Source organism: Drosophila serrata, unplaced genomic scaffold (genome assembly GCF_035046125.1).
Source record: "Drosophila serrata isolate PLE 108 unplaced genomic scaffold, ASM3504612v1 contig_190, whole genome shotgun sequence".
NCBI lineage: Eukaryota > Metazoa > Arthropoda > Insecta > Diptera > Drosophilidae > Drosophila > Drosophila serrata.
Genome location: NW_028257088.1, coordinates 777,879 through 792,971, shown reverse-complemented (window position 1 = coordinate 792,971; position 15,093 = coordinate 777,879). Strand labels below are relative to the sequence as shown.

The window sequence follows — 15,093 nt, the reverse complement described above, 5'->3', positions numbered from 1 at the left end:
AAATTTAAATACCTTGCTCGTAATGTAATTTTAATATTTATTTTCATCAAAAGTCTCTCTCAAGACTTAAAATCATTTCGTTCTAAGACCCAAAAGTATTCTAAAACTGATTTCCTGCACACATTTCAATATTTTCCAGTATAAAATCCTAATCTTACCTTTCAGAAACCCTTCATAGAAACCTCATAGAACCTAAGAAACTCCAACCATAATTTCTCTCAGTGCACTTAGCTCGCTTGTAATGCGGAAATTAAAACATGTGCAAAAGTTTTCGCTCTACATTGGCCTCGGCTCTCTTTTCCCTGTACCTGCTCCACCTTTTTGGGATGCAGTTGCAATATTTAAATCTCATCCTCGCGGACAAAAGGCTGCCGCTGCTGTTATTGTTATTATTATTTTTAACGGTTAAGTGATGCGGAAATTTTAAATTAAAAAACATAAATCAATGCACAAGTGTGTGTGTGTGTGTGGTGCCATTGTGTGGCGACAAATAAAAAAAAGGAAAAAAGTGAGGAGAAAGAAAGGTTTCATTTTGTTGCTGTTTGTGTTTTATTATCGCTCAACATTAAGCGGAAATGCAGTTGCTGCTGCCATTTCTCGATAACTGCCCCTGTGTACCGGCCATTGTTGCATTTTTTTTTTCATCTCTCTGCGTGTGTGTGTGTTCCAGTGTGCGTGTGTGTGTGTGTCCTGTGGATGCCATTTTCAGGCGACGCCCGCAAGTGTGCAACAGAAATTACAACCTTTTTTTGCTGGCTCTTTGGCCGGTCAAAAACATTTTTGTTAACCCAAGACCAGAATGCTAAAGGCATTTAACAGTTGGCACAGATCTTTTCAATATTAAATATTAAATATTAAAGTTTAAATGATGATCGAAAGAATGCTTAATAATTGTAATATTAAATGCTAAAGGATTTTATTGGCTTCTTGAACGGAATCTAAGTAAATTCTTGTACCTTTCTTTGTTTGTAAATTACGTTTTGTGTAGGAATTTGTTGTAATAAATTATATTAAAAGCTTTGAGACAATAATGGTTTTTTTGATTTTATTGAAATATTTTACTAAATTTGTGTAAATTAAACTGTAAGCCAGTTCAAAGGAATTTCTTAACTAAGCTCTTTTATGTTTTATTGAAATATTTTATGAAGAAGATTTGGTAAAGTTAAATCTAAAGGCATTTCTTAACTTAGCTCTTAGATTTATTGAAATATTTTATGAAAAAGAACCACTAAAGTTAAATCTAAAAGCATTTCATGATTTAGCTCTTTTATGCTCATATTTATTAATAGTTTAAAGACTTAACTCAGGAATAAAAAGTTGTTTTAAATATATTTAAGGCTTTGCTTTATAATCAAAATGCAAAATGCTATGACTATATAACAACAAAATTAATAATAAATAACTTTAGCTTATTAAAAGCCAGCTCTTATTAATATTTAAGTAATACAAAATACAACTTTCTTTTATCTACATTTATAATACTAGTTCAAAAGATTGTTTATATATTTTTTACATATAAATATGTTTAGTTAAGCAAAAAAGAAAAACCCCTTTCAATTTCAAAAATTCCCATCGCGTACATTGGATTCACCGATTCTGGCCGCGTTTTTAACCCCATTTCAAGGACCTTATCTGCTTTTGGCTTATTTTTATTCCGGGTTCCAGGACCCAACGTCATTGCCATTGTACCGGACTCATCGTCAGTTGCCATCGCGTGCATTTGACATATCACATTTTTGGGCCCTCTATTCGGGGATTCTCCGCTTGGGTGTATTGGGTTGTTTGGTTTTGGTTTTTGGCCTGCTTTGGGTTTTTTTTTTTTTTTTTTGAGGATATTTTGGATTTTCGTTTTTCGGTCTGCGGCTGTCCGCTTTGGCCGCCATTTTGGCTTTGTTATTTATGGCCATGTCAAGCGGTTGGCGGCTGGCTTGGTCAAGCGTGTGCCACGCCCCAAAAAAAAAGCAGCAGCCCCCCATTTTCCGCCTCTGATCCTGGCCTGCATTTGACATGCGGTTGTTGTGTGTGTGTGCGGGCCTTCACTCTTTTTTTTGCTGTATTTTTTTATATTTTTCCATTCACGACCATTGAAATTTGTAGCTTCCTGCATTTTCTCCTTTTTTTTTAAGGTTTTCTTGTTTATTTTTGTTTAAACTAAGGCAGGGCTTATCGAAGTTTCAGCTAAACTCTACAGAAATATGTATCCACATATTTAAATTACTCCCCAAAGACAACTTTTTGAGATATTAGAAGCATTTTTGATGCTGTTTTAGCCTTAATTTAAAGCTATATCCTTTGGATATATCCTGAAAATTATAGCCTTAAATATTCCTTGCTAATTTTAAAAAATACTCAAACCTTTTTTAGATTTTAAGAGCTTTTCTTTTATGAAAAATTTCGAATTTTTAAAAACTACCTAATAAAAACTAAAAACTCTTGAAATCAAGCTTAAAATTGACCAGTTTTTAGCAACAAAACTGACTTAGATCTGTGTAATTTATGGCGGAAAAGGGACGGCACCAATGCCGAGGCAGAAACAATGAATGGCACCCCTGGGGGGGCAGAGAGTTAGAGGGAAAAGTGGGGAGTTTATGGGGAAAGCCGCTTACAACAACAACACCAACACCAACAACACCAACAACAACACCAACACCAACACCAACAACAACAACACCAGCAGCAGGCACAAGACAAATGTGTCTGTGTATGTGCGTGTGTGTGTGTGATGTCCTGTGTGTATGTGTGTATCTGTGTGTTTTGGGGCAGCTTAGCAAATGCTAAGCCAGCCAGCGAGCAACGCAAGCTGTGCCTGTGATTTATTAGCAACAATAATAGAATTAAACAATTTAAATTAAGTTGTAGCCAAAAACCATAAACAGTCTGCCAAGCGGCGGCCCCCCTTCCCTTTCGTGCTGCTCCCCCCTAACCCCCCTTAAACACTCGCAACAAAAATAAAAACACGCAACGTTTTGTTTGGTCCTTAAGTTTGATACTCAGTACAACAAAAAATTAAAGGGGATTTTGATATGGAATAATGTAAATTTGTTAAAAATATTATTATATATGTACTTACAAAAAAATAAGAACATTGTAATTAAGAAAACGAAAGAAAACTTGTAAAAAAGGAGCACTGGGAACATATTTAATATGCTTAACTAAAGAAGCAATATATTAACATTTAATGTGGAAAATTTAATTCCTAATTATTACTCTAACATGTAACTATAAATTGTATTCAAAAGCTTCTTAAAATGTAAAAGAGTCATTTCCGACCCAACAAATCAAATATATTCTTGATCAGCATCTATAGCCGAATCGATCTAGCCATCGAGGCAGCAAATTTTTTTTCTTTTCATTTTACAAATTTTTTTTATTGTGGAAATGCACAAAAAAAAAGGGAAAAATTTATTTTTTTTACATTATAAACTGGATATGCAGATTTATTAACCTAATAAAAACTAGCCTAGGAGCGCTTTCCAAATTAAAATTAAGCCATTTTTGGCTTAGTTATGAGTTTTTGAAATTTTGATTTTACCGAAAAATTGTCATATGAAAATATTGATTAATATAGATTCAAAGAAAGTGAATATTAGCTTTAAATATTCCCATACGATCCTATAATTAACTTGTAAACTGCAAGAGTATATAAAACAACATTAAACATATTTAAAACCGAATTTCAAATATATTTATGGTAATGTTTTGTAGGGGTTTTTGAGAATTAATTTTGTTTGTTGACTGTTTCAAGATTTTTCACGCTTGTTTCAAGGTGTTATTTGAAGTAGATTCATAGAAACTATCCTAATCAATACTTATTTATATAAATAAAAAAATATGAAATCCCTTTTAATTAAAGTAATCGAAATCAATTGTAAGGAGTAACCTACAATTCGTGACCCAAAATGCGAATGGAGGCGCTCGCTCTTGACCAGCAGGCGACAGAGCAGCGGAAGCAAAGCTGGGGGAAAGTTTTTGGGGAAAAGTGGCTAGGGAAACAGTTGGGGGGAAAGGGAAAAACTGGAAAGGGAATGAAAATGAAAGAGCATGGAGGGGTAGGGGGGAATTTCCTCGCGTTACAAATGTTTCCTGTGCATACATTTGGCAGCAGTTTTGCGTTCGTGTGTCCTCCCCCCCCACACTGCCACACTTTCCTTCCACCCATTTTCCCATTTTCCGCCGCATTTTCACAGTGCCACACAGCGTGTGTGTGTGTGTATATATATTGTTACCATTATTATTGCCGTTGACCGACCACACTGACACTCGACGAAAGTTGTGCACACGCAATATGGAGTGGCACAAACAAAAAATTGTATATAAAAATCCCAAATAAATAATAAAAAAGGCACTTCAAAAAAAAAGAGGTTGCATACTTTTAAGTGCATCGCATTTTGTAACTCAAAATGGCAGTTTGTTGCCAATTGCTACTGCCATTGCTGCCGCGCGCGTGTGCTTGATTGTTTAATTTAATTTGGATTTAAAAGCAAACGCATAACAAAGATTGCCAGCAATTATTTTTTGCCGGACGACGCTCTTGTTATTCAATCAAATAATATTCATTTCATTTGCAATCAACAACAGCAGCAGCAGCAGCAGCAGCTGCAAAAAAGTTTTGCTTTTATTAAATTCTGTTTCTGTTTCTGTTTATTCCGCTTTGTGATAATAAATACTGTTTTTGCACTTTTCCGTCCGCTGGGAAACAAGTGGAGGAGAGAGAGAGAAGCTGGCGATAGTTTCCCTGAAAAAGGGACATAAATCCGGTGGGGTAAGATCCAAAAATAAAGGATATATATACATATATATACGTGTATTTTTTTCCGCTGGTCCAAATAAAGTTTTTTGGGGGGGAGGAGACAGCGTTTTGGGATTCAATTTGAAGGACTGACTTTCTGATTGTCTCATCAACTGACAGCTGGTTTTTATGGCTCTTCTAGTCTTATAAAAGTTATGTCATTCTTTTTAATTTTCGATCATAAAGAATTAATATTTTCATCAAAAATGTTATACAAATTTAATTTAGGTGTTTCCCTTTATTAGATTAATAATATTTTATGTAGATTTTATATGAATTATCTTATTAAATGATTTTATAACAAGAAAGTAAGGTAACTTTTACAAGAAAACCCAAAATATGTGTTTTATAAGTTTATTAAATAGATATTTTTATATGCTTGTTTTGTAGGGTAAATCAAAGTTTTTCAAATATCATTATTAAGCCAAAAATACATCAATTTCAATTCGGAAAACTGTTCTGAGCTAGTTTTTATAACCTTAACAATTCTGCGTACTTTTAATTTTTAGATTTACAAAATTTGAATTTTCTCAATTTTTGACCATTTAACAATACAAAAATTAATGACCAAAAATTTCGAAAATAAATTCGAAAAAAAAATTTGTCCCAAACATGGCTAGATCGATTCGGTTTTTAATGCTGATCAAGAATATATATGATTTATAGGGTCGGAAATGACTCATTCATGAGTTAGAAGCTTATAATTAAAATTATATTACCATTTTTTAGCAATATTTATCTATATTTTTATATGACAATTTTAACGATAAATCAAAGTTTAAAAAATTCATAACTAAGCCAAAAAAGCATTAATTTCAAATCGGAAAGCTGTTCTGTGCTAGTTTTTATAAGGTTAACAAATCTGTATATTTACATTTAAAGTTTTACTAAATTAAAAATTAATCAATTTTTGACCACTTGACAATATAAAATTTAATGACAAATTTTCTAACAAAAAATTTTGAATATTTTTTTTCTGCAAAAGATGTATAGATCGAATCGGATTTTCATGCTGATCAAGAATATATATAATTTGTATGGTCGGAAATGACTCATTCATGAGTTACAAGCTTCTAAAAGTCCTTACTATGCGTTTATTTTAATACCCTTTAATATCTTTTACTTATACAGAGTGTATTTCAACAGACATACATACATCTTTTAACATTAAATAACTATGAGCATTAATTAACTATGAGCAGTAAGTAACTCTGAACATTAAGTATTGGTTATACATACTTAAGTAAGTAACTATGATCTGTAAGTATCTATGATCAGTATGTATGTATGATCACTAAGTATCTATAATCAGTATGTATGTATGTATGTATGTATGATCAGTTACTAACTTTGAACACTTGTAAACAATGACTTGCAACTTTTGTAACACAACACATTTCTAAGACTTGGCCGGCAGCAGTCCCTTCGTTCCGGGGATGTTAGAACAAGTTGGGAATCATAAGTACAGAAGTGAGAGATTTGTTTTGGAACAAATATAAGCTATTTCAATGAAACTATAGAGTTATTCTTCTATATAATTTTACAAGTATATTAATTGGAGCATGCCGAATCGGTGGAATATATATATACATATATATATAGCTGCCATAGGAACAATCAGAAAATTTTAAGAACAAAAAATGTATAACTTTTCCAGGTTTCAACAGATTTTCATCAATTTTAAAATATAGCTATTATATATTAATCAAGAATTTTGTGTAAAATTTTATGAAAATCGGACTACTATATCATATAGCTGACATACAAACGAACGTTAAAATTTGAAGAAAATAAAGTGCAGGCATTACTTTATTTTTCTTTAACATAAATATATATAAATTATATTGTAATAATTCCTAGTGATAGAATTTTAATCTGCAAGTTAGCTTCCTTTCTTGTTTATCATATTTTCTTGTTAATATTAAAGCACAATCTCATCTAGAATAACTATATATTATATATACAATTAAACTAATTATAGGCAGCAATTATTTTTGCCTGAATTTCTCCCTTCCTCAAAATGCGTGACATGACAATTGCTCTGATTTGAGTTACACTTTTCTTCTTCGCTGTCAGTTGCAATTTCTGTGGCAGATGTTAATGTTGCACGTAGCCAATTTGGCACAGTTTTCTGCGTTCTCTTTCCCACATAGTATAGCTGTCTCTTTCGGTGTGTGTGCCTGTCCCTTTTTATTGTGTGTTATTATTGATTTCGCGCTTCATTTTTCTAGCACGTTTTCAGCGTTTCACACACAGCGTGTAATTTTGTTTGGATTTATCTTCCTATCGTCCTATCTCTCTCTCTTTCTCAGCTATATCTATCTCTTTTGCTTCTTCAAATTCTCCTAGAGGCTCTGTGTGTGTGTGTGTGACTGTGAAAATTTTGCGAAAATCACGTTTTTGGTGGGCGTTTTTGTTAGTTTTTCGCTTTGTGCGAGACACGAAATCCGATGAAAGCCGCCAAGGGTTAAAAGGGAAAAGAGGGGCCAGAGGAAGTGGAAATTGCGGGAAGAGTTAACCCAACAATGCCAGAGAAAAACTAAATTCATAGTTTTGTTCCACTTCCATTGAAAACTTTGCACAAAACTGTTGTTCAATGGCCTCGAGGCTCGATCGTTTTTCCGGGCGGTTCATGGAAAAACTACGAAAGTGGAAAATGGTAAAATCAGGAGGGGAAAAAGGAGGGAAAAGGCCATCAGGAAAGAGCCAGGGAATTTATCAAATTTGTTTAGCTTCTGTTTTATTTTCAGGGAAAGGGGAAAATGGACACCATAAAGCCACAATTGAAGTTGGCACAAAATAGTTTTTATAATTAAAACTAAAGGTTAGGGAAATCACAATCACAATTTACAATATTTTTTTTTCAAGTTAAAACTCTACCCTTAATTTTATCCCCTTTCAACTATTTAGTTTTGATGAGCGCAAAAAAAAAAAAGAAAACTTTCACCACTTAAAGTGATTCCCGCGAGAGATTTCACAAATTTTTCCCAGCTCAGCAATATTTTCATTTTCCTTCTCAGCCTTTGACCATTATATTTGCTTCTTTTTTTTTATTTCTTTTTGGCGTTCTTCCTGTCTGAGAATGAAAAACAAAAGAAAATCGCAACGATGGAGCAGCAGCAGCAGAAGCAGCAGACAAAGAAAGTTTTTCGGGGGGCGGGGCAAATCAATTTAATTAGTTTCTGACTTTCATTTACAAATTATGCATAAATCTGTAGACAGCGCCCCAGAGACCATAAATTAAGCGCCAGAGCCAGCGTCAAACTCAAACTCTTGGCCAAAAACAACAACAAAAACAACAACAAAAAAAATGTATAAATAAAAGGAAAAGCCGGCAAGAGAAAAAGGGAAAACTTTTACGAAACAGAACACAACACAAACAACAACAGCAGGAAAAACTTGTATCTAACTACAGTAGGAAAAGGCAGAAGAAGAAGCGCAGCTCCAAAGGAAAAACGAGGGTTGGACGCAAAATTAATTTGCGCTTTTATTAAATTTTCTTTTCGCCGCTTCAAGGGTGAGGAGAGGGAGAGGGGGGGGGGGGGGGAGAGAAAAGGGGGAAGGGGACCTTGTGCAGGTAATCACGCCCACAGGGGAAAACACACAGACACACCACACGGCGTATGAGCAATTTTTAGCGAGCAACAAGCGAATAAAAAGGGGGAAATATATCCCCCGTATAAACCAGGGGCGGAGAAATCAAAAAAGGGGTCGGGGCCCCTTCGTCAAAAGAGAAAATGCAACCCCTTGAACAATTTTTTATACACGATTTATTTCCATTTTCTGCCTTTTCCTTTATATATGTATATATATATATCTTTTCCTTTTTTTTGCACACATTTTCATACGCTCGAATGCACGCAAAATTATGAAGGGGGGAGGGTAGGGGGAAAAATCATTACCAAAAAAAAAAAAGAGAAACAATGAGGAGGGAAAAATCACAATGAAAATTTGTTACAAGTGCTTTCCATTATTATGACTTTGAAATGGGATCAAATGTAAAAGATAAATTACTAAAAAAGGGATACAAAGTATAATATTAATATATCTAATAATAAAATATTTTGTTTTTGCTTTTATTTGCATTAATTCTCAACTAATTTCTAAGTTTAGAATTATATAACATATATTTGTTAATAAATAGATGATATATACTAGATGATATATACTATTTATTAACAAATATAAACTTAATAAAATTATAATATAATTCTAAACTTAATAAAATATCTATAACCAAGTGTCTTGCTATCTAGAAAATATTTAATGTTTTCCTATTTTTATGTGAAATTTTGTTATATTATTTGTACATATTAAATATGTATTCCTATTTTTATGATAAATTTTTGTTCTATTTTATTTACTATTTCTATTCTATTCTATTTACTATTAAATATTTATTCCTATTTTTATGGGAGATTTTTGTTCTATTACTTGCTATTAAATATTTAATATTAATCATACTTAAAACCCCTTTTTAGCTTTCCTTAACCATTTAATTAACAATATTAAGTATATATATTTTAGTGAAAACTTTAGTTTTCCTTCCACATTTTTTCTTGCCGTTTAAAATTCGTTCTTCTCCTTTTTTTTTGGAAAATTGCAACTCATCGTCGACTGAGCCGAAAGGTAAATGATCTAAAAATGGCAACAACTCGGTCTACAGGGGCGTGGGTGTTCCCCCTTCTTATTTTTTTCTACATTCTTCCCCCCCTCCCAACACACCAACCGCCGTATCAGTTACGCGCTCTCTCTCTCTCTCTCTCTCTCTCTCTCTCTCTCGTGGCAGATGATTCTCCAGAATCCAGAATAAAAACGAAACCGAGGCGAACTTAACCCTCTGCATCATGCTGCTCCATCCCGCCCCCTCCCCCCCTTGGGTGCCGGTGAAGCGACTAATAACACCCCGAGGGAATGGCAATTCGCCCCAGAGGGGGCGTGGCCATGGGCGGAGGCGACGGCTACAACAGGGGGGGTGGAGTGGTGAGGCGTGGGAGGAGCGACCAAAGGCGACTGCCAATGATCAAAGAATTTTTCCACTGCGCCCTGGTTCATCCTTTTGATTCTTTTTTCTGATTTTGTTTCATTTTTTTTTGTCTTTTTTTTTTGTCATGCTAAATTTTTGTTATGACGGCGGAATTAATATTATTAAGGGTCGCACAGACGGGTTTGTCCCTTATTTTTTTACTCCTCCCAGGGATTTTTTTCCTTCGGGTGAGTACAGTGGAGCCTGTATAAAATAATTTGATATTTAATATTTATTGATTTGATATATAAATATATCAGAGAATGTTTTATGGTTATTTCGCATTAATTATTTTTTTATTGTGGTTTATTCTAATTAAATCTTTAGTGTGACCTTATCAAAATCTTATACAAATTTATTTATAATAATTCTAATTTATAATTTTTAATTATGGAGCATTTCTAAGAGTTTTTTCAGTGATTTTTATTTTTGTCCAAGTTTAAGTTGGCCTTTCTTAGAATGATCAGTATGATCTTATCCTTTTTAATTAACAGTATGACCTTTTTCATTTACGTTTTAGTGTAACCTTATCTTCTTCAATGAGAATGTCCTTGTATTTATGGAATAACATACAAAAAATAATATTTTTATTTAAGAATTATATTTTATTAATTTTTTCATTAATTTAAGATTGGTTTCACCTTTTCTCATTTACGTTTTAGTGTAACCTTATCTTCTTCAATGAGAATGTCCTTGTATTTATGGAATAACATACAAAAAATAATATGTTTTATTTAAGAATTATATTTTATAAATATTTAATTAATTTAAGCTTGTTTTCAATGGCCTTTCTATGTTCGAGGCCTTACTGTGCTTCATTTTTGTAGCCGTTGAGTTGATAATTTTGCGATGCCACCAGCAACACAGTAGAAAAAATAAGTCCAGGAAAAAGGGAAATAATGGGGGAAAAGCGGAGGGGTTTGGGTTTTCCGCGACGTCATTATCAGCAAATGCCGCACGCCGCTTTTGTTTGACAAAGGCGGCGGCGGGTGCGCCACTCCTCCCCTTGCGAAGCACCCCCTTGAACACCCCCACCGTCCTTGACAGACACCCAAGCCACCCAAGCCACCCACCCACCCGCTCCTCCTCCTCCTTTTGCATTTGCTGCCCTGTTTATGGCCCTTATTAAATATTTACAGTTTTGGCAAGTTTGAAAAGCGCCTTTAATTGCTGTCACTTCTAGATTAATTATTTACACAACCCACACACCCGCACACACACACAGATACACACTGCAGAGGATGTTGTTTATACCCTAGGAGAATAAATTGAACGAATTTAATTAGAGTTGGTGGTTTCCCAGTTTAGCTACAGAATAAATAATCGATTAAAGGGAATATTATGCGATTAAATATGAAATGGAAAGGCTATAGCTGAATTTTTATAAATTTAAATTAAAGCTAAAAAGCTTCACAAGTAACTATATAAATAGGGGAAAGAATAAACTTTAAAATCAAATAAAAGCAGTCTGTTTTTTTTTTTTGTCACAGACTCCTATTTAATTTCCTCTCCTTTCGTAGAGGGCATTCCACCGTCGACTTTTCCAATTTCCCGCTGCTGTTTTTCTTTCTTTTCCTCCTTTTTTTTTTGCTTGTTTTGCGTTTGAAAGGAAAGGAAAGGCCTGAAAAGCGTCGCGCGATAAGCGCCTCAAACATTTTTCCAAGCGCTTATTAATTGTGTTTGTCGAGTGACGACGGCTGCTTGAGCTCAAGCTTCGTTCGCGTAGGTAACGAGCGCAAAACGGGGGTTTCTAAGAGGGTGAGATACAGGGTGAGATACAGGGTGAGACCAAGACTGGTGGTGTTTGCCAAAGGATTATGCAGCAATGTCGCCGACGCTCCAAGGCAAACACACTTTGCTAAAAAAGGAAGCGCAAGGAAAACTTGGGAAAAAGCGGCTCAACCTTTCCCCTTCTTTTTTTTTAAGTCCTGCTGGGCAGCGCACAAAATAAAAATAATAAAAAAAGAAGAAATATCTATATATAGAGAGGGGGAGAAAGATTTTTAATATTTGCCAGAAGTGTGGCAATAAAATCAATCGAGCTAATAACGGAAATTGCCCCAGGAAGAAAGAGAGCGAAATTGCTAAATCGAAAATCGCAGCGGGTCATCGTCCTTCGAACACGTGGCTCCTTTCGGGGATAAATATATATATTCTATATATATATATATATATTTGTATGTAGTACATATCTCGATGGCGATTTGAAATGGCATAAATTGAATTAGACGCTCCTGCAGCTGCAAGTGCAGCGGGAAATCCACCACCGGCAAGGACACAGCATCCCTCATCTAATAGATTTGAACGAGAGGAGTTCCTGCAGCAAGTCCTTTTCTTTTTTTTTTTGTTGGGCGTTGCCATAAAGCAAAAGTAATATGCTCGCCCATCTGGCTAATAATCAAATCAGTGGGCGTGGCAAAAACACAGAGCCCCCTTTTTATTTCCGGTCCATCAATTACCAGAAGAAAATAAAAAGTCAAGGGGAAATATAATATATTTTTGGTAAATGAGTAAAGAAGAAATTTGATTTTCTTACATTACATTGCATTACCCAATATATTATATAGGGTTTCTTTATAAAATATTGCTTAAAAATAGGAATAAACTTGGTTTTAAAAGAGATAATTGAAATGCAATTCAAGATAATAAATAAAAGTTCCTGGAAATTATGTTTTATAAACCCCAAAAACTATAAAGTTATAGGCTTTTGTTATCAATTCCTTATCATAAATACCAGTTCCTTTTACAAGCCTTTTTCAACCATATTTACTTGATGTACTTTACCCAAAAAGTGTAATGGGAATGGTCTTGGTTCTGATTCTGATCCTTGGGTCCAGTGACCGCCCTCAAGTTAATTTGCAACATAATCTTTTAATCTGGTTTTTGTGTCAAGCGCAGACCAAACACAGCAACAAAACACCGACTGGTGGGTGGGAAATTTTCCAAAAAATATATACAAGGAAACACGGTGGAAAATGCGAATTAAAAGCCACCCCAGACATCATCGACGTGGCCATGATCAACCCCCGTTGGTGAAACGGTGGTTGGGATTTATGAAAAATTCATTAGTTCCGTGTGCGCATCGCATCTATGGGATGACATATGAACCTAATGATGCCCCAGGCACCACACACACACTCATGGACTCGTGTCCTGGCAGGACATTGTCCACTTGATGGTCACCAAAATAATAATAAAAAAAAAACGAGACGAAATATTAAAACGGAACAGGAACGGATATAAGAGCAATGCATTAGGCAATAAATACATCCGCCGTAGACCATTAATCCTTACGACTTCCTGAATTCCAGTCAAAATACATATATGAATGTGTATAAAGGATAGGACGAATATTTTTTGCATTCAGTGTTTGTCAGGGGTTATAAATATGCAATTGCTGAAAAATATATACAATTTTTGAATGGTTTTTAAAGGGAGATGTTAAAGAACTGAATAAAGCAGTTCTTTTTAATACAATAATTAAGAATGCATAAATTAATTATTTAATTTTCATATTAAAATTAAATATTAATAAGATTCTAAAGGCAAGGAACAAGGTAAACTCTTAATCTGAAGTCTGTTCTTACATTTTTCTGTATTTCTATCTTTTTAGCCTCAGAATCTTTTAAAATACCTAAAACCCTAAGCCCCTTTTCTATTCAAATTCGGAATTATTCCAGCCAATATCTTGTTCCTTTTATTATATTATAGATTTTGCGATTTAAGAAGAGATATTTTCTTGTCGAACAAATGGATCCAATTTGAAGCTTTCGACAGGAAGGAGTTTCCAACAAAAAGCGACAGATTCATTGTCGAGTTTACGCTTTTTTGCATATGTGCCAACAAAAAAAAAAACCAACCCAAATTGACTTTAAATATTGATATATATTTCTATATATATATATTTGTTATTTCCTATTTTCAATCGCAACCCAATTTTCTTCTTTTATTTTGTGTTGCGGCTCGTTGGCATGAGATTGATTTACTTTACTTTAATCTGAATGTAATTTTTGTGTGTGCAATTTGGTTGGCCTTTTTATACATATATGTACATATATATCTTTCTTTTTTTTTTCAGCAACAACAAAACGAACTCTGGGGAAATATATAAAGAGCAAGTGTGTGTGCGTGTGTGTGTGATGTGTGTGTGTAGCTGAAATTCATCAAAATCCAATCAATCTTTCATTTAAACATTTTCATTTCGGCTCGTTGCGTTGCGCGGCATTTTCGCATTGAATGAAAATCCATACAAAGGGCAACGAAGAGAAAAGCAAAAGGGAGACGGCGACGGAAAATGGACGGAGGAAAATGGCAAAACAAAGATGAAGAAGAAGAGAGCCCAAAAAGGAATAAAAATCCGCAGTAAAGCGCAAATATTTGCGCGTATAAATGGGGATGATGATAGATGGAAAACCAAAAGGCACTGAAACAACAACAAAAACAGAGAAAAAAGAAGCAATGGAGCCGATGAAGGAACCGCAAAAAATAAAAGCAAAAACAACAAGAAGAAAAACCAAGGAAAAACTGCGGAAAAGCTTGTTGATGTAAGTCAAATTTAAGAAAAACACGCGGCAAAAAGGAATTTAAAGTACCAAAACGGAAGGGATTTTTTTTTATTTTTTTCTTTAATTTTTAGTATTAAAGATTAAGATATTTTACTATATTTTAATATAATAACACATTAACTTAATGTGTGTATAGTTTCAGTTTCATATTTTAAAGATTTGTTTACTTTTTAATACAAATTCTGTTCAACGGACAAAACGGACAAGATTTTTCCTTAAATTGTGTCAGTTTCCATATTTTTTAAAATTTTAAATACTTTTTCATAATTTGTACTTAAAAGTGTTTACAAAATCTAATTGTATACCAAATTTCAGCTAGATATCCCAAAGTTTAACCGAGTTGTGTACCTAAATTCTCTTGAGCGGACAAAGGTCTTACTTTGGCTTTTATTATCAATTACTTTCAGCTGAATACAACTTTAAATGAGTTTTTCGGAAACCCCAACTTATTCTACTTCCCACTGAGCAAAAAAATAAAAAAGAAAAAGACTTTTAACAAACTAATATTTAGGCCAGATGGTTCGAAGCCCCAAGAAAAGATGGGGTCCGCCATCATCTAAATTAGTTGGGCAAAGGCGAAAGCAATGGCAAAAGGCGAGGGGCTTCGGCGAAAGGAAAACGCTATAAATAAACAAAAGCCACAAACAACAGAGCGAACTGAAAGCGAAACTTGAAATTAATTCCGAGAGGATCTGAGAGGCGGCCGTGGCCGC

The 15,093-nt window shown here is 34.1% G+C and overlaps 1 protein-coding gene across 2 annotated transcripts in view; it reads right to left on the bottom strand.

Moving 5' to 3' along the window:
• The window catches only part of Ten-a (Teneurin-a transmembrane protein), a 183,170-nt gene that overhangs the window by 71,346 nt on the left and 96,731 nt on the right, over positions 1–15,093 (bottom strand). The window lies entirely within an intron of this gene.